The sequence below is a fragment of the Corylus avellana genome, chromosome 8 (genome assembly GCF_965113065.1).
Source record: "Corylus avellana chromosome 8, dhCorAvel1.hap1.2, whole genome shotgun sequence".
Lineage (NCBI taxonomy): Eukaryota > Viridiplantae > Streptophyta > Magnoliopsida > Fagales > Betulaceae > Corylus > Corylus avellana.
This window is the reverse complement of record NC_142497.1, coordinates 6440955-6460373: the sequence shown is the minus strand read 5'-3', so window position 1 is coordinate 6460373 and position 19419 is coordinate 6440955. Positions and strand designations below refer to the sequence as shown.

Sequence of the window (19419 nt, the reverse complement as noted above, 5' to 3'; positions counted from 1 at the left end):
AACAAACTGTGCCAACCAAAAAGCTTGGCCATTTGGTGAAAAACTCAAAAAGTACTTCTTACTTTTTTGTTCTAAAAAAATACCGAAAAACATTTTTGAGAAAAACTTGAAAATTTTTTTTTTTTTTAAAAAAAAAAAAAAAAAAAAAATCTCAAAAAAATCATTTAACTTTAAAAGTTATATTTCTCAACACAATATCAAACATGGAAGCAAGCTAGTCTTTATTTTCTTTTTTTCTTTTTTTGTGGGAACATATATTACAACAACAAAACATGCACAAGAAACATAAATTAACTAAACAACCCTAAAAAACATGGATCTGTTGAAGAGAAAAGGCAAAATAATGGTGAGGTAGATGCGTGTGTTTGATTAGCTGATGAGCGAAATGCCACTTGCGACCAAAGTTTGGGCTATAATGTTGTTTGCAGCCTCGGAAGGATGGAAACCGTCCTAGAAGACATAGCCTGATGCACTAGCACAGGTCCCCATTGCATAGTATTGCCGTCTCTAGCAACCCTGTTCCACAGCAAGCCCTCCTTGCCTCAAAAAACCCTGTAACCACACATATTGTCAAAATTAATATATCCACAGCAAGCCCTCCTTGCCTCAAAAAACCCTGTAACCACACATATTGTCAAAATTAATATTAATTTTGACAATATGTGTGGTTACAGGGTTTTTTGAGGCAAGGAGGGCTATATATATATATATATATATATATATATGGAGGACCATACTACATAATAAATATTGTCGGCCTGCCTGCTAAGAAAGCCTAAGGAAATCCACCAAAAGTACACACACACACTCTATCTATTTTATCTAATTTTAGAGTCTATTTGGGATTGCGTTTGAGAAATAGAGCTTTTAAGTCAAAAAGTACTTTTTGGCAAAAGTTTCATTTTTAAGATTTGCCAAAAGTGCGTTTTTGCCATTTTTAGGCTTTTTGGACCCTTAAAAGCGATTTTTTGACCGAACGAATACTTTTTTCTTCAAACGGACTTTTGAGTGTTAATTGCACTTTTAAGCTCCTCAAACGTAATCTCAAACAGGCCCTTACTCATTTTAGTAAAAGCTTTTACTAACTCAGGTGTTGGAATGTCCCCAGTTTCCAGAGAAGTTGACCTTTTTTAGGTGTCTAGGAGAAATTGTTCACTTAGCCTACATCTACAACTCTTTTACAAATTACTAATATGTGTCTGTAAAAATAAAAAATAAATAAATAAATAAAAATTAAAGCCTTCAATCTCTTGCTTACGTGAACCCAGAGAAGTAATTGACGTACCATTTGGGGTAGGATTTGTGACAAGATTGAAAAGAGGTTGGTAGGTATCAAGGACAACCAATATGAGACCAGAAAGGTGATTTTGCAACCCCTGAGATGTGGCATTTAGCTTGTTATTGAACGAAATTGCATCATTGTTTAACCTTTCCACACATTCATTCCCACCCAAACCAAATATTGTCATGGCTGCTGGAAGGCATCCCATTTGGGGTAGTTTTGTCACTCCAATTCTCCCCGCTCACAATGCAGATAGCCCCTGTCACAAATTAATGTTTCTTTTTTCTTAATTCTTATAAATGTTTGTTAATGTTTTTGTTTCAAAAAACAAAAAACAAAAACAAAACAAAAGGCGGGACCTGAATGAAATTTGTGTAGGATTGCGTGAGAATGTTTGAAAGCGATCAAAAGAATAGGCAGAGTGAAGAAGAGGATCAACGTAATAGTTCTGAAGAAAATCAATGTTCCCAGCACTAAGAAAGTAGATTGCACCAAATATTATTGTTGAAGCATTTGATTTCCCTGTAATTTTTACCACCCTACACTGATACTCCCTGTAGTACTCCCGCTGTTTACTTAATGAGATCGCATGCTACAAATATCACCAAAATGTAAGAATTCAATATATAATTAAATGCTAATTGACAATAAAATTAACAGCAGAATGAATGATTATATAAATACCTCTAGCTATGCTTTGCTCAAGCCAATTGAAGAACAGCTTCACAGCAACCAAATTAGAAAACTAAAAATTATTGAGAGGTTCTTCTGACCTATGCCTACCAGTGAGTGCCAATTGATGGAATACATGGGCCTTATTTATAGGTAGGTCATGGACCCTCAATTAGAGCTGTTACCTTAATTATTCCTCCCATTAAGGAATAAAAATCAAATAAATAATCAATACAGCTAATTGATTCCACAAAATAAAATCAGTAATGAAATCAAATACTTGTTCCACAAGAATTAAATCGACAATTTAATTCAGAATATTTGATTTCATAAAATAAGCTTTAATTGGAATAAATCACTGAACACCGTAATTATATATATATATATATATATATATATATATATATATATATATATATATTTTATAATTATAATAATATATGTGATATAAGGGACATACTTTAAATGGAATTTCTTACACAAAATCCACACAACATATCATATCATATTTCATAAAATTGTGTTTTTTTTTTTTTTTTAAATGCATCTGCCGCAATTTGATAATGCATATATTTCTACATTTTTAAGTAGCATTTTTTTTAAAAACGCACTCCCACCCAAAGAGACTTTTAGGCCATTTACCTATTAGGGTAAATTGTAATATATTTTTTCAAATTAGGGAACCAATCACCCAATTGGCAAAAAGGGTAATAGTTAAATGAGGTAAGATGTCAAAAGAAAAGAAAAATAAAATAAAATCAATAAGAAAAATGGGTGTTCCCTACTAAATTCCATTGGAGTATCGTGATGAAGTATATACTTGAGCTGTCCTATCTTCTATGAAACTCTCCCCAAGATTCATAATTTCTTAACCCCAAATAAAAATGAGATAAACTTAAATTCAACGAGTGGTAGTGGTAGCAATATTTCTTGACCTTTTTTATTTTATATTTACTTGTGATGCAACTCTCCAATCACTGTCAAAATCTTTGTCTGCAAAATGGTAAGATCTGAAACATGTTCAGCTCTCATGGTTGAACGCTTGAATATGGTTAAAAGGTCAATGGAAACCCCAAAAGCATCAAAGATTTGTTTAAATGGTTGTCTTTTCTTATGAGTAATGGTTTACTATTTTGTGTTCAATTATCTTTTTTGTACTCTGGATGATGTTGCCTTCTCCTAATCTGGTGGTAAAACCATTTGTTTTTTTTTTTTGCCAACTTAAAAGCATAGCTTAGTATGAAATATTTGGTTACTTGGTCATGATCATTGAGTCAAATGTGCACAAATTTTGTATTCAATGGATTTGGTGACGTTTAAATCTAATTTCTCTTTCTATTTTTTTCACGAAAAACTTAAAATTAAATCTGCACGGTTTTAAAAAAAATACTAAGTATATGCCTGGGGTTAGATCCATCATGACATGCATGTTGCGAAAAGGCAAAATTTCATATTTTACCTCTTGTTTGGTAGTCAAAGCACTTATACTCAGAAGGCCTAAATTCACTTAAGCCTATTTTGCAGAGAGTGAGTGATGGAATGAAAAATTAGTTTTTTATTCTTTTCTTTTTTTCCTAATCTATTAAAGGGGAAGGGAAAAGAGAAGATTAAAACAGACTATATATAAATAAAGGATGAGCAACCCAAACAAGAGCCTCGAAACAATCAGAAATTAGTGCAAAAATACTAAATCATTGGAAATGAGTCAAATGAACGATCGACCCATTGGATTAACTATGGCCGCCACAAGGGGCAGCTTAAAGAGACAATATTTCTGAAAGATAACTACCTACATAGCAATAATTGCTGCAAACAATAACTCGCAGCACCACAAGGGAAATGACACTAAGATTGGTTGGATCAAAGCCACCAAAGACAACCAAAAATCAATGCAAAAAAAAATTAAAACTATTACGAATTGGTCAAATAAATAACTAGACCCATTGGATGAACTAGGGCCGCTACAAAGGGCAGTTTGAAGAAGCAATAATCCTAAAACATAACTACCTACATAGCAATAATTACAACAAACAATAAATTGCACCACATGAAGAGAAATGGCGCCGAGATTTGCTAGATTAGAGTCGATGAAGAGAAGCTTCACCACGGTGTCCAACAAGGTCAAAATCACCCCTAGCCTCGGGGGTTTCGGACTCTCTCAAAATTTTAAAAAATGTCACAAAAAATCTTTTAAAAAAAAACTTCTTCTAAATTCTAGGTAATTTTAATGAAACTGACTCCCAAAATTTATTTTTACCATAAAAAGTTCATTTTTTCAATTTTGTTCCCCTCAAAATTATGGTTCAGCCCTAGGTGTCCTGTGATGGAGTTACCAAGTAGGAAAAGCTTGGTGGACACCAAAACAAGAGAGGTTGCTGGACACCCCAACCGAAGAAACTCCTTACGCTCTAGCCTTTGGGACTGAAGCTGTCATACCAGCCGAGGTTGGATCGGGAAGCTTCCGCGTGAAAACCTTTCGGCCGGAGTGCAATGACGAAGGAATCAAGTTACACCTTGACTTGCTGCAGGAGAAACGGGACCAGGCCTAAGCAACCATGGCAGTATACCAAGAAAAGGTAGCTCGGTATTTCAATCAGAAGGTCAAGCACCAAAGCTTCAAGCTAGGAGACTTGGTCATGCGAATAGTTACTATTGCCAACAAGGACCCAGCCGAGGGCAAACTAGCTCCAAATTGGGAAGAGCCTTACAAAGTAGTTGGATGCCACCAAGCAGGAGCATATCACCTTGAAGATTCCGAAGGCAAGACACGAGCATCTGAAGAAGTATTTTGTTTGATGTACCATTGTAATTTCACCAAGAAGATCCATGTTTTGTTTCAGTTGTAAAGCATACCATCAATAAACAAATCTTCTGAAATTACAGTGTCCAACAATACCTCAGGAAATATAATAGTAAAGGTAGTTTCCCGAGGCCAAGTGTTCATAAATATAGTCGTAAAGGCACTTTTCGAACTTAACCCACAAAAGAATGAACAACTTCAAGAAAGCCCAATCTAAGGTTAAAATGCCTCAATGAAATATAGTCATTAAGACGCTTTCATCAAGACCCACGTTTGAGAAAAATAGCCGTAAATGCGCTTTCCAAACTTAGCCCAATTAAAGAATAAGAAGCCTCTGAAGAAGGATTATTCTAAGCCTAAAACACCTCGGAGAAGTGTAGCCATTAAAGCACTTTCCTGAGGATAATGTTCGAGAAATATAGCTGTGAAGGCGCTTTCCGAACTTAACCCATTTAGAGAACGCAAAGCCTTTGAAGAAGGATCGTTATAGGGCTAAAATACATTGGAGAAATATAGCCATTAAGGCGCTTTCTCGAGAACAAAAGTTTAAGAAATATAGCCGTAAAGGCACTTTCTTAACATGGCCCATTTTTAAAATGAAAAGCCTTGGTAGAAGGCTCATTCTAAGGCTAAAACCTCGGTGAAATAAAACTGCAAAGGTATTTTCCTGAGGCCAAGCATTTGGTCAAGTATTCAAAAATTAAACTTTATAAGTTTATTTTTAAAGACTGCGAGAAAAAGAAAAACTTGCAAGACAGAGAGCTGAGCAAAAGACCTTTTCTCATTAAAGATTTTAAAAGTTTTACAAGTCTTTAGCCTCAATAAGGCTAGCATTGGGAGCTTCAGTACTTCCTGACTTTACATTTTTACTCGAAGAAGTCGAGGGTTCCAGGTCCACCAAATCTTTTGGGTCAACATCGAACAGTGTAATGCCCCAAGCATCTGGCATCTCTTTTTGCCCCAGATGGGTGACTTCTTCTATGGCCTTGACAGAGACAGGAAAGGTAGTTGCTAGAATAGTCTCGATGTTTATCAAGTCCATGGGGTTTTGATGCAGCGTGACTTAGTAGGCTGCAGCGAAAAACAACAATAAAGCAACGGATAACTAATTCTAGATCTTGAGTCTATCAATGATCTAAGAATTCTTCTTAAAACAATAGATACTCTCTAAAGTTTAAAGGAAAAGAGGAATAAACTCAACTCTGAGTATTCTCATTAATCAAAATCAATAATAAACAACAACTGTCTTTCTCTGGAGGCTATAAACATATATTTATAGCCTGAAAACCCTAAACATAATAAAATATTACATAAATACCCCCCAAAACCCAAAACCTAATAAAATAACGAAATAAAGGCTCCCAAAACCCTAATCCTACTAAAACAAGAAAATAAAGACGGCTTGACCTAATTTTAAAACGCAGAAAATTAACATAATGCTCCGTGTGCGATCGATTGCTGGTACAAGTGCCATCGATCGCAGTTCCAGGGACCTCATGCGCAAGTGTCTGGAATCGTGCTCGATCGCAGGTACATGTGCGATCGATCGCAATTCCAGGCGACCTGCGATCTACATCAGGTTTTTGACTAACTCTCGATAAGTTTCAAAGCCCCAGATAAATCCTTGAGCCCATGCACGATCTCGCATCCATGCTGTGAAGGAAAGTTGCTTGAAGTAACTTTGAGCCTTCGCCTTGTAATGTTTGAACTGGCCCTTGAGGTGCTTAAACTTCTTTTTGAGCTTGGTTTCCTTCAATTTGGTGGCCCTTTTTTTTTCAACAGCCTTCTGAGCCTTCAGAAGTTGAGAGGCAGCTTCATCCTTCGCTACCTTCAACTTTTCGGACAAGGAAGCTTGTTTGTCTTCATCCTCTTTGCATTTAAGTGGCTGAGAAGAAGCTTCGTCCTTTGCACCAAGAGCTCTTCGGACAATGAAGCCTTCTTATCCTCGGTGGCTTTACGCTGAAGCTCAAACTCTGTCAAGGCCTCCTCCATTTGATTCAACTCTTCTTGTTCCACCAAGAAGTCGATCTCCAAGGTCTCGAACTTATCCTTCATGGCTACTAACTCGACCTCCAAGTCTTGCACCCTAGCAATCATATCAATGTTTCGAGCTTCCAGGTCCTGCACCCGAGATTTGGCCGCGGAAGTCTGAGCCTCAATCAAAGATTGCTTCTGGCCCATAAGAAGCAGTTCCTTGTCTTGCTCCGCCGAGACCCCTCTCAGCCGAGCATTTTTTTTCTCTAACTCCTGCAGCTTCTTTTGCATCTCCTCGGACCTCAACTTCGGAGTTTGCGTTTTGGATGAAGTCTCGGAAGTCGGCAAAGATGCACACTGATTTTACAATGCACTGAAAAAAAAAGAGTTCAAATTAGTGCGATATACGCCTCAATCAAAGATTGCTTCTGGCCCATAAGAAGTAGCTCCTTGTCTTGCTCCGCCAAGACCCCTCTGAGCCGAGCATTTTTTTTCTCTAACTCCTTCAGCTTCTTTTGTATCTCCTCGGACCTCAGCTTCGGAGTTTGCGTTTTGGATGAACTCTCGAAAGTCGGCAAAGACACACTGATTTTACAACGCACTAAAAAAAGAGTTCAAATTAGTGAGATATATATATATAATAAAAAAATAAAAAGGTGTCAAGAATAGGTCAGTGAGAACTTACTGCAAGTTGATAAAAGAGCATGAGTTCCGCGACCTTCGCAGCAGTAGTCCTCCCAAGACCTTTGGAGTAGCCCGCAGGAATGATGTCCGCGATGGCTTTGAGGTGATGGCCAAGGACCCCAATGCCCAACTTGTTCAAAGGGAAAGGCATTCCCGAGAATGAGGAGTCCCAGGTAGCCGAAGAATTCGCTGGGTTCTAACTTGTAGGGAGACTGGTTGCAGCAGCAGGAACCTCGGTGTTCTTAGCTCCCTTTGGCTTCATGAAAGCTTCGGCAGGGACCGAGGCTTCAGCATCTTCAGCTTCTTTCGGAGGCGAAGCTTCTTGGCAAGGTGTAAACCGAGCCGCAACTGGGGGCATAGCTTCTGGCTCAACCTTTGTTTCCTCAGTTGGAACAGCGGTTGGAAGTAATTCAGCCTCGGCTCCCGTGATGGTCTCAGACTGAAGAGCCTTATCTTCAGGAATTGGCTACATGTCAGCATCTCTCTCCAATTCGATTGGTTTGCCCTCGCTTTTCTGCCGGCTCCCGAGCATCTCTTATCTCCCCGACCTTCGAGCAGACACCTTCGCTATAGTTTGTTCCACATCCAGATTTTCTTTCGATGAATCAGAGCCAGAAGGTGTCATGGGCTTTACAGGAACAGCATTTGGAGAGAAGGCAGCAATTGGACGAGCATCATCAGGATGGATGCCCAGAAGTTCCAAAACAGAAGGAAGCGCGGTGGTTTCGGGCATCTCAAACTCCTCCACTGATTCGCCCATCACCCTTGCAAAGGCATCCCGAGGATCTAAAGGTAGTAATTTCTTCCTCTTTAGGGGAGAATCCTCAGGTTCATCCACCAGCCTCAGTGGAGTCGCATTTGAAGTTTGAGTCTTGATTGCCGCAGGAATCCTCGGGAAAGCTTCATCAACCTTCCTTTTGCCTTTTTTCTGCGGCACACTTTTTAGAAGGCTTGCCGGCTTTGTCTTTGCCCTCGTAGGCTCAGCAACTACTCTCCTTGAAACCTCAGGACCTGACCTCTTCCTCGGCTGAGAGGCGCTTCCCGACCCACCAGTTGGGGGGCAAGTCAGGTACTTCTCTAAGTTGGCCATAGTGGCTATGACATCATAGTCCACATGCTTCTCATTCTTCTTCGCCCGAGCGAAGGCTAGAGCCGTGTCAACCCAATCTTGTTCTTCCTTGGTCAAGACAGGATCTTCCAGTCCTACAAAACAAAGTATTGTTATATATATATATATATATATATAGACACACACATCCAAATCGAGAATCTTTTCCTTCCTCTGAAGGTACACTGGTTTCCCGAGGTAACCTCAGACCTTGCACCTTTTCCGAATGGGCGAACTCTGTTAAGTATGACTTGAAGTAAAAGTCATGGTGGAACCTAGTGGCTTGTCTCCTTCTTCAAGTAGGAGAGGTTCTTGGTTCAACCGGTTTGCTCCTTTACATGTGGGTTTTGGAGTCCTTCTCCTATGTGTACTTGGACTACTTTTTTGTCTTATAGTAGGAGTCCTAGACCAACATGTAAAAGGATAATTAAGCTTCTATATAAGGAACAAAGCACAAGGTAAATTTGCGTGTGCCAAATGTGAGTATTTGTGAGCACCAAAGGGAGGAGAAAAAGAGAGAATTTGAGAGAATGAGGTACAAGGGCTGCCATGGTGTTTTCTTCTTGTTGGTTTTTGGAGGAGCCAAAAACAAGTGATTAGAAGAAAAAGGTGTTGCAAAGTGAGAGAAGAAAACAGAGATCAGCCACCATCTATTCCAGCAAAAGAAGAGTTTGTATATCTGTCTTTTGTATTCTATTTTGTGAATAATCTCTCTTGTGTGATAGTGAGATTTTGGTGTATTGGGGCTTTGGGATCTGAGTGATTTTCTTTCTACTATTTATGTACTCCATCTTTTGATAGTGGATTTTCTCCGGGTCGTTTCCGCCAGTAGATGTAGGCTTGTTAAGTCGAACCACTTAAATCTTTGTGTCGTGTGGGGTTGCTTATCTTTGTTATTCCGCATTCTTCTTATTTTTCGCATCTCACGGGTCTTGGAAAATAAGATTAATTTCCTAACAACTGGTATCAGAGCTTTTGGTTCGAGTGGGAGCGATGGCAGGTGAAGAAGGAAAGATGGGAATCGAGAAATTCGACGGCAAAGATTTTGGGTTTTGGAAGGTACAGATTGAAGATATTCTTTATGGAAAGGATCTTCATCAACATTTTTTGGAAGAGCAACTCGATGACATGGATGATAGCGAGTGCGCTCTGCTTGATTGTAAAGCCCTAGCAGTTATCAGGTTATCACTGTCAAAATCAGTTGCACACAACTTTGTAAAGGAGAAGATCACAACAGGTCTAATGGCGGCTTTATCAAGTATGTATGAAAAATCGTCGGCTAACAACAAGGTGCATATGATGAAGAAATTATTCAACCTATAGATGGTGGAAGGGGCTTCGGTGGCACAACATCTCAATGAGTTCAACACTATCATAAATCAATTGTCCTCGGTGGAAATTGATTTTGATGATGAGGTTCGTGCATTGATCGTCTTGGCATCTTTGCCAAATAGCTGAGAAACAATGAGGATGGCTGTGAGTAACTCTGTAGGAAAGAGTAAACTAAGTTATGAAGACGTTAGGGATTTGATTCTCAGTGAAGAGGTTCGCAGAAGAGATGTGGGTGAAACCTCTTGTTCTGGTGCTGCTTTAAACCTCGAGACTCAGGGTAGAGGACAAGACAGAAACTTTGGTTAAGGCAGATCAAATTCCAGAAAAGGGAGAAGTAAATCCAGATTCAGACAACAACCTAAGTGTTGGAACTGTGGCAAGACTGGCCACTACAAGAAGAATTGCAGGGAACTATGGAAGGAGACTGAGAATGATTATGCAAACATAGTGACAAAAGAAGTATATGATGCCCTACTTCTCTCTGTTGACAGTCCCCTTGTTGTGGGCTTAGGCGATGTTTGCATTAGAGTTCATAGTGACTCAGTATGGAAGCTGCAGAAGGTCAGGAATGTTCCGGAGCTGAAGAAGAATTTGATTTCAGTGGGACAGTTTGATGAGGAAGGGCATTCAATTCATTTCCACGGTGGAAAGTGGAAGGTCAGCAAGGGAGCCATGATTTTGGCTCGTGGTCATAAAAGGGATACTCTCTATATGACGACGAACAACAAGGATATAGTTGCTATTGTAGATACAGGTGCTGACTCAAAACTATGGCACCTAAGGCTTGGGCACATGAGCGAGAAAGAGATAAAGGTACTTATGTCAAAAGGGAAACTATCGGGGTTAAAGTCAGTTGAGTTTGATTTGTGTGAAGGCTGCATCCTAGGAAAGCAGAAGAAGATGAGTTTCGAGGAAGTTGGCAAAGCACCTAAGCTTGGAAAGCTGGAGCTGGTACACACGGATTTGTGGGGTCCCGCACCAGTGGCATCTCTTTGAGGCTCGTGGTATTACATTACATTTATTGATGACTCAAACAGGAAGGTATGAGTTTATTTCTTAAAAAGTAAATCTGATGTATTTGAGACTTTTAAGAAATGGAAGGTCATGGTTGAGACTGAAACGGGCTTGAAGCTCAAGTGTTTGAGATCAGACAATGGAAGAGAATACGAAGACATGGGGTTTAAACAGTTTTGCGCAGTGAATGGGATTAGAATGGAGAAAACTATCCTGAGAACGCTGCAGCAGAATGGCGTGGCTGAGTGCATGAACAAGACTCTCAATGAGCGTGCCAGGAGTATGAGATTGTATGCTGGGTTACCAAAGACTTTTTGGGTTGATGCAGTGAGTACTGCTGCATACCTGATAAATAGGGGGCCTTCCGTTCCCCTGAGCCATAGACTACCGAAAGAAGTCTGGAGTGGAAAAGAGGTAAATCTTTCACATCTAAAAGTTTTTGGTTGTGCTTCGTATGTCCATGTTGATTCTGATGCTATAAGTAAACTAGATGGTAAATCTAGTAAAGGTTTCTTCATTGGATATGGAGATGAGGCCTTCAGTTATCGATTTTGGGATGATCAAAATCGGAAGATCATTAGAAGTCGGAATGTGACTTTTAATGAGTGTGCTATGTACAAGGATGGGTCAAGTGCAGAACCTAAAGTTACAGAGCATGAACCAAAGAAGTCTGAGTTTATTAACTTAGATGAGCTTTCTGAAAGTACAGTGCAGAAAAAGAAACAATTAGTGGAGGTGGAGCTTGATGAACAGTATTCGCTCACGGATGAATGTGATGACAAAGAATCTTCAAGAGACTTACAACACCAAGAAGAGTGTTATTCTTTAGCAAGAGGCAAAGAGAAACGTGGTCGAAAAGCAACAAAGAGGTATGGCTTTGAGGATATGGTTTCTTTTGCTCTAATAGCTAGTAGTGGAGAGCCATTGTCTGTTCAGGATGGTATGCCGAAAGAGGTGGAGTCACTACGGAGTGGTAAAGCTTGGGAATCCGCAGAATTACCCAGGGGAAAGAAGGCTAAAGGGTGCAGATGGGTCTACAGGAAGAAAGAATCATCGGAGAAAGCTGAATGGTCGACGGGGTTGATAGGGAGGCATGGTGTAATGTCTAAATCAAGTCCTATGCTCAAGTTCAAGAGGCGCTTGGACTTGAGGGACACTTGTAGAGTGTGATTGCCCTTGGGGGCTGAGGCAGAGACATCCGGAGGAGACACGTTTTGGTAGACTTGATGGGATTCAAGTCAAGGTGGAGATTGTTAAGTATGACTTGAATTAAAAGTCAAGGTGGAACCCAGTGGTTTGTCTCCTTCTTCAAGTAGGAGAGGTTCTTGGTTCAACCGGTTTGCTCCTTTACATGTGGGATTTGGAGTCCTCCTATGTGTACTTGGACTCCTTGTTTGACTTATAGTAGGAGTCCTAGACCAACATGTAAAAGGAGAATTAAGCTTCTATATAAGGAACAAAGCACAATGTGAATTTGTGTGTGCCAAACGTGAGTATTTGTGAGCACCAAAGGGAGGAGAAAAAGAGAGAATTTGAGAGAAGGAAGTACAAGGGCTGCCATGGTGTTTTCTTCTTGGTGGTTTTTGGAGGAGCCAAAAACAAGTGATTAGAAGAAAAGGTATTGCAGAGTGAAAGAAGAAAATACAGATCAGCCACCATCTGTTTCAGCAAAAGAAGAGTTTGTATATCTGTCTTTTGTATTCTATTTTGGGAATAATCTCTCTTGTGTGATAGTGAGATTTGGGTATATTGGTGCTTTGGGATCTGAGTGATTTTCTCTCTATTATTTTTGTATTCCATCTTCTGATAGTGGATTTTCTCCAGGTCGTTTCCGCCAGTGGATGTAGGCTTCTTAAGCTGAACCAATTAAATCTTTGTGTCGTGTGTGATTGCTTATCTTTGTTATTCCGCATTCTTCTTATTTTTCGCATCTCATGGGTCTTGGGAAATAGGATTAATTTCCTAACAAACTCCCACTTGCCCGAGGCAAAGAAGAACTTATTCTTCCACCTTTTGTTGCTTGAAAAGGTGATCCCCATGTGTATGCATGTCACCTTTTGTCGAACTTGGAGAGTAAATAGTGCGTCGGTTCTAGGTCTCTTGGTGAGTCTGTACACCTTAAAAAACTCATGAACGGTCAGATGGTGCTCCTCTCCAAGAACATGTGGCCACAAAAACACACAGGCAAAGAAAACCCTCCAACCATTTGGCACTATTTGGTGAGGAGCAAGGTTAAGGTACCCAGTAGTTCCTAAACGATCTTCGGGAAAGGCAACCTGAAACCCGTTTTGAACATGGTTTCGTAAAGGCATACGTCGTCCTCTTTGGCACGCACTACTGCTCCATTCCGCATATCATCAAAACTCCAGTTAACCGAGCGAGGGATAAAGCAGGTCCTCCTGATCTGAGCTTCATCGACGTTCGTCAGATCTACTTTCCACAAAGTTGTGTATGAGTTTATTGAAAGAAATAGTTGGGGTGAAGGCAAGCTAGAGGAAGAAGATGGGTTGCAAAGCTTTCAAGAAGAGAAAATGGAGTTTCTACATTGAGTGGTTTGCGAAGAAAGCTTGAAAAATGAGAAAGTGAGGGAGAAAGGCACGTTTTATAAGGGTATTTCAAAAGATTATACTCAAGTGGAGAGATAGGGCAGATGGCACAGCATTTAAACCCAAGGGTTCTAAGGTTCCTCGAAAAGGCGCGCCTTAATCCACTCAACTGCCAGGAAGCCGACACGTGGTCAACTGCCAGTATAACCACGTAAAAGGTGACACATGGCCTGACATACGAGCTGTCAATCACTAGGGAAGATCAAGAGTCTCAAAAAATCATTGGCTCGGGAAGATCAATGGAAAAAATTTCCCTAAAAAATTTGAATTCAAAAAATTTTGGATTCAAAAGATTTTGGATTCAAAAATTTCAAATCTTGGAAGACTGATAGAGGTATCCATTTTGGAAAAAAAAGAAATTTTCATAGTCACTCGGACAAAGAAATTGGGGGGTAACTGTTGGGTAATGGATTGGCCATATACAGCCCAACAGACCTCTAGGCTCAGTCCAATTTGTAAGCCCATCCAAAGTTGGCCTAGACCGATAATAGATCGGCCCATCGAGGGTATAATAGTCCCTCGGCTCATAAAGAAAAGCCACGTTCATCAATAAACGTGACATACGCCCAGCGTCTAAACAAAAGCCCCACGTTCAAAAAAACGTGGTCCACCTGTCAAACGCCTGGCCATGCCATGTGTGTCCGAGAACAACTCAGGAGTCCACGTCTAAGGCAAGCGTGGCTGAGCCACCTACTAACACTCCACGATCTCATAATCATGGAGTAACCCACAATCCACTTCGCCAGTATTGCGCACGTGGATCCTCAGGAACGTGGGTCCAAGAATCGGGGAATGACAACTGCTACCTGATGCCTATAAAAGGGAAGTTCTAGTTCATTATTTGGTAATCACAATTCTCTCTCAAGCTCTCATTGCGCATTTGCTCTCCCTACTTCAAAACAAACACTGACTTAGGCATCAGAGTTATCCCCTTAAGCACACCGTGGCAGCTCTTATCCCAAAATCTTTTCTTTTGCAGATTAACGACTCCTCGATCCAGCGACTCCTTGGATACCTCAGTCCAACGACTCCTCAAATTCCATGCAAACGTCACTCCTTATAAAATTGTCATCAATACCTATGAATTTCATCAGAAACAGAAAAAGTATATGGAAAAGACACTTCTTTTCTATTATAATCGTATTTTTCATTTTCTTTTATTTTTGACTCTATTTTATGTGGTTTTCTATTATATATATATATATATATATATATATATATATATATATATATATATTGTATTGAAATTGGTTTTTTTTTTTTTTTTTTTTTTCACTGAATTGAGGAAAATGATAGTGAGAGAGAATTTTCTATCATCTTTTAATTTTTTAATTTTTTAATTTTTTATGTCCTTATTTCATGTTCCAATATATGTATTATTTTTACTTTATTTTCTAAAACCAGTTTCTTATACATTATACAAGCAAATGATGGTCGAAGGAAAAAATCTCTATTTGAATTGGCTTCTTCTTAAACCTATCAATTTTATTGGAACCAAGAAAATTATATAGAAAAGAAAAATATTTTATATTATATTAGTATTTTCCATTTTCCGTTTGTTTCTCTTTATTTTATGTGGTTTTGTTCTTCCATTTCCCTCTTTGTTCCTTATTTTCTTTTCTAATTCATATATTACTTTTTATTCAACTTTCTATCCTTTTTTTTTTAGAGAGGAGGGCCTAAAAAAGATAAGTGGTTATTTAAAATGTTACCAAGTGTCTATTTAATGCTTTTGTTAATCAAAACATAGGTTAGTTTCTTTTGCCAATTAAAGGGTTGACAAGTTTTTATTTTAAGTGAGACTTTGTGTGTTATCCGCCTGGTGAAATGTTGTTATTAAATTGCATTCATAGTTTTATTTTTCCCATAAAAAAACCGTTCCACTTTCCAACCAATTTTCAATTAATTATGTGTGCAATTTTTCACATTAAATGTCAGTTTCTCCTCCCTCTCCAATAAGATATAAATTAATGAAAATACTTTATACGCTAAATTATTTTTGAGAAAAGTTGCAAAAGAAGATGGGTTGTTATGAACTGTAGTATTATTTATAATTTTAAATATTTATACAAATACTATTTATAATTATATTGATCACTTATTTTACTAATTGGCTTATGTTTAAGATGACCATGATAAGTATTATTAAAATATTATCCTTAAGAATCATGTGTTATCTAGCCTACTGAATTTAGTTTCGATTTATCATTTATCCATTACAACTGCTCTAACAACCGATCGAGAATATATTATGAATATATAAAATTCTAATCGACATTGCAACGAATGTTAATTTCATGTGAATGTAATTTTTTTTTTACTTCATTTTTTATTTATAATTTTTAGATTTCGTTCATCCATTTTAATGAAGATTTTTTTTTTTATTTTATATTTATTAAAAAAATGTTTTGTTTATTTTGCTCTATATTTATTTCGAATGTTCAAAATTATATGAGTCTTATTTGTATTAAAATATAAACCTCATATAATTTTATGAGATTATATGAGATTTATTCGAATATTTTATTGGATTTTTTTTTTTTTTTTGGGTGTGATTTATTCGAATTAGAGAAGTGCTCTACATCCTAAATTTTCTTCTCAAAAGTTAGTTCCCAAATAATGTGTCACCATCTCATAAGATTTATTATTTTAGGAAGTATGTCACCAACTCATGGGATGAGGACACATCATTTGGGAACAAAAATTTAGGATGTTTAGCATTTTTCTTGATGAAATATGTGTTTTTTTTTTTTTTTTTTTTATAAAAAAAATGTTTGGGTTATGAAAATTACGTTTGAATGGGCGTGTTCAAAGAGAATGATAAATAATATAGCAGAGAAGTAAATAGTCTATTTATTTTTATTTTATTTTTTGTGGTTTTGTGCTTTTGATTCCATTTTTTTTTTCTCTATTTTCTGTTTTAATTTTTATAATATTTTTTACTTTTATTGTATAAGTAGTGTTTTTTTTTTTTTTTAGTTATATATATATATATATATATATGAATGATGGTCGAAAGAAAAAGCTATTTAATTGACATGACTGCTTCTTATACCCATGAATTTCATTGGAATTGAGAAATGTGTATGGAAAAGTCAATTATATTTTATTATATTAGTATTAATTTTGACTCGGTTTTGAAAATTGTGTTTGCAAGGTCGTATTCAAGGAGAATGGTAAATAATGTATAGAGAATGCTAAATAGTCCATTTATTTGTCTTTTATTTATTTTTTTAATTTATGTAGTTTTGTGCTTCATATTCTATTTTTGGTCCTTAATTATTGTTATAATTTTTATAAAGAGAAATGATAGAAGTCATTATATTTTTAATTATCTTTTAATCATCTCTATAGTGAATAGATGAATTCACTATTGAAATTGTATGGGTCCAAAAATCTAATGATTGATATATTAAATTTGTAGGATGAGATGAGAAAAAGATGTGAAAAATATTAACATGAATCATTCCTCTATTTATTATTTTTGTTCCACAATTATTATTATTATTATTATTTTAACTTTATAATGCAAAAATATGGTTGAAAAAAAAAAAAGAAAAAAAAAGGAAGAAGAAGCTCTATTTGACTGGACTACTTCCAATAGCTTATGAATTTCATTGGCTATAGGTTTTTGTTTATGCTCTTGACTCTTGAGTAAAGAAGAAAGATAAATGATAAAAATTTATTTATTTATTAGGGTTAATAACATTTTTGGTATTTGAGTTTTAATGTTTTTATTTTTTTCTTCTTAAGTTTTAAAATATGACAAATCTAGTACTTCAGATTTTGAAAAAGACTGAATCACCACCTCCGTTAATTTTCCTCAATCCCCCACTATCGGAAGTCCACGTCATCAAATGCAGATTTGATATTCGTTTTTACATCAAAATTCAAACTTAAGATCATCTATGTCAATTCCCACTTTTTCTAATTTTTTAATTTTAATTTTAATTTTTAATGTACTATATATATAAAAGCTCTATGAAGTAGTGAAAGCCGGGAAATTTGAGAAAGTAGAGGCAGAGCTCCGCTAAGCTGGTGGGTATTCCGCACGGTAAGGGCTATGGCGCTCGACTAAGAACCAGACCTCGTAGAAGAAGAAGAAGAAGAAGGGGAAGTATAACTTGATGCACCGGCACATCACCCTTCTGCTCCGCCTGATGAGGTAGCAATGAACGGCTCTGATTTCACTTGGTTTCTTTTTTTTGTTCCTGTTTTCCGTTTAGCTCTTCTCTTTTCTCTTCCCTCTCTCTTAGGAGCTTAATTGTATGTAAATAGGATTTTAGTGATTCATTTGTCACGCTATTTGATAGTGACGATTCTGTTCGATGGTTCAGCGAAAATTTTGCCAATTCTAGGAAAATCTCACAATGTTCTTGGCCCTTTCTTTTTGGTTGTATTTGAGGTCTAATTGATTTATAAACAGGTTAAATAGGGCATTCGATGATGTGGGTACCAGTTATTTGTCAAATATATTCATTGTTAAATCCCTTTGCAGCTCAGATATATGCTGGTTCATATTCAAATATGATTTGGCTGACTTTTGGCACAATACATGTGAAGTACATTGTGATTAAAGCTCATATGCTTGCATAAATTTTCCCATATGCACTCAACTCCGCTGAAATCTGAAATTGGGATTGGGAACTCTTGATTGTGGTAACAATCATAGTTTTCTTCCCTACTCTGATTAAGGGTCTATTTGAGATTGCGGTTTTAATAAGCACGATTTTAAAAATAGTGTTTTTGAAATCACTGCTTTTTAAAATTGTAAAGACATTTGGTAAAACATGTTAAAAAATATTTTTTTATTAAATATTTGTTATGCGAATTCATGATTTTGGTTTAAATTTGCATTTTTTTCAAATAAACTTCCCTTACCCTACTTATTGAAATCGTAAATTTTTTTCTTATTTTAAATTAAGTAGTTTTTAAATCGCAATGCCAAACGCTTTACGTTTTACAATATCTTTTAAAAACGCAGATTATTCTTATGAAATCGGACTCTCAAACGCCCTCTAAAGCAAATGATAGAGCATTGGTAATACATGTCTACACCAGCCCTAGCCCATGTATGTGTAAATACGCACATGTATATGATATATAAATACAAGGGAGAATAAGTAAGTTCACGGCTTAGCAAGTAAGCAAGTTTTCAAAATAGTAATTTTCCTTTAAATAAAGCTCTTGATCATGTAAAAGGGCTTTAAACATCATTTCCTTTTAAAATGATTCCCGTTAAATAAAAAGACTTTTTTTTAAAGGACACAAATTTTTTTTAAACTGGTTTAGAGTAAATTTCCTTTAAGCTATTCTAATAAGTAACAAGTGCCATTTAACATTTTTGAATTTCTAAAAAATTGATGTTTGGGTTCCTAAATTAGAGGAATGACAATAAATAACTGTTAAAGTATTAAAAAAAAAACATATGAGAGATAACATTTGATACTTATTAGACTAGATTGAAAAAAATTTGTCATTCTTTAAATAAGTGGTGGATGAGGACACTAAAAGCTAATTTAATAATCCGAAAGAGCATAATTTTAATTATAGTATCAAGAAAAATGTAATAGTATCTACAACAAAAATATAAAATTTAACACGACAACGTTGTAATTACTCTGTTTAATCCTTAAGAGTTATTATAGTATCAAGAAAAATGTAATAGTATCTACAACAAAAATATAAAATTTAACACGACAACGTTGTAATTACTCTGTTTAATCCTTAAGAGTTATTATAGTATCAAGAAAAATGTAATAGTATCTACAACAAAAATATAAAATTTAACACGACAACGTTGTAATTACTCTGTTTAATCCTTAAGAGTTATTATAGTATCAAGAAAAATGTAATAGTATCTACAACAAAAATATAAAATTTAACACGACAACATTGTAATTACTCTGTTTAATCCTTAAGAGTTCGGGTTGAACTACAATGTTTC

At 36.6% G+C, this 19419-nt stretch overlaps 1 pseudogene; it reads right to left on the bottom strand.

Moving 5' to 3' along the window:
* Window positions 1-369: 369 nt before the first annotated feature.
* LOC132164575 (GDSL esterase/lipase At5g03810-like) lies at window positions 370-5796 on the bottom strand (annotated as a pseudogene).
* Window positions 5797-19419: the final 13623 nt, after the last annotated feature.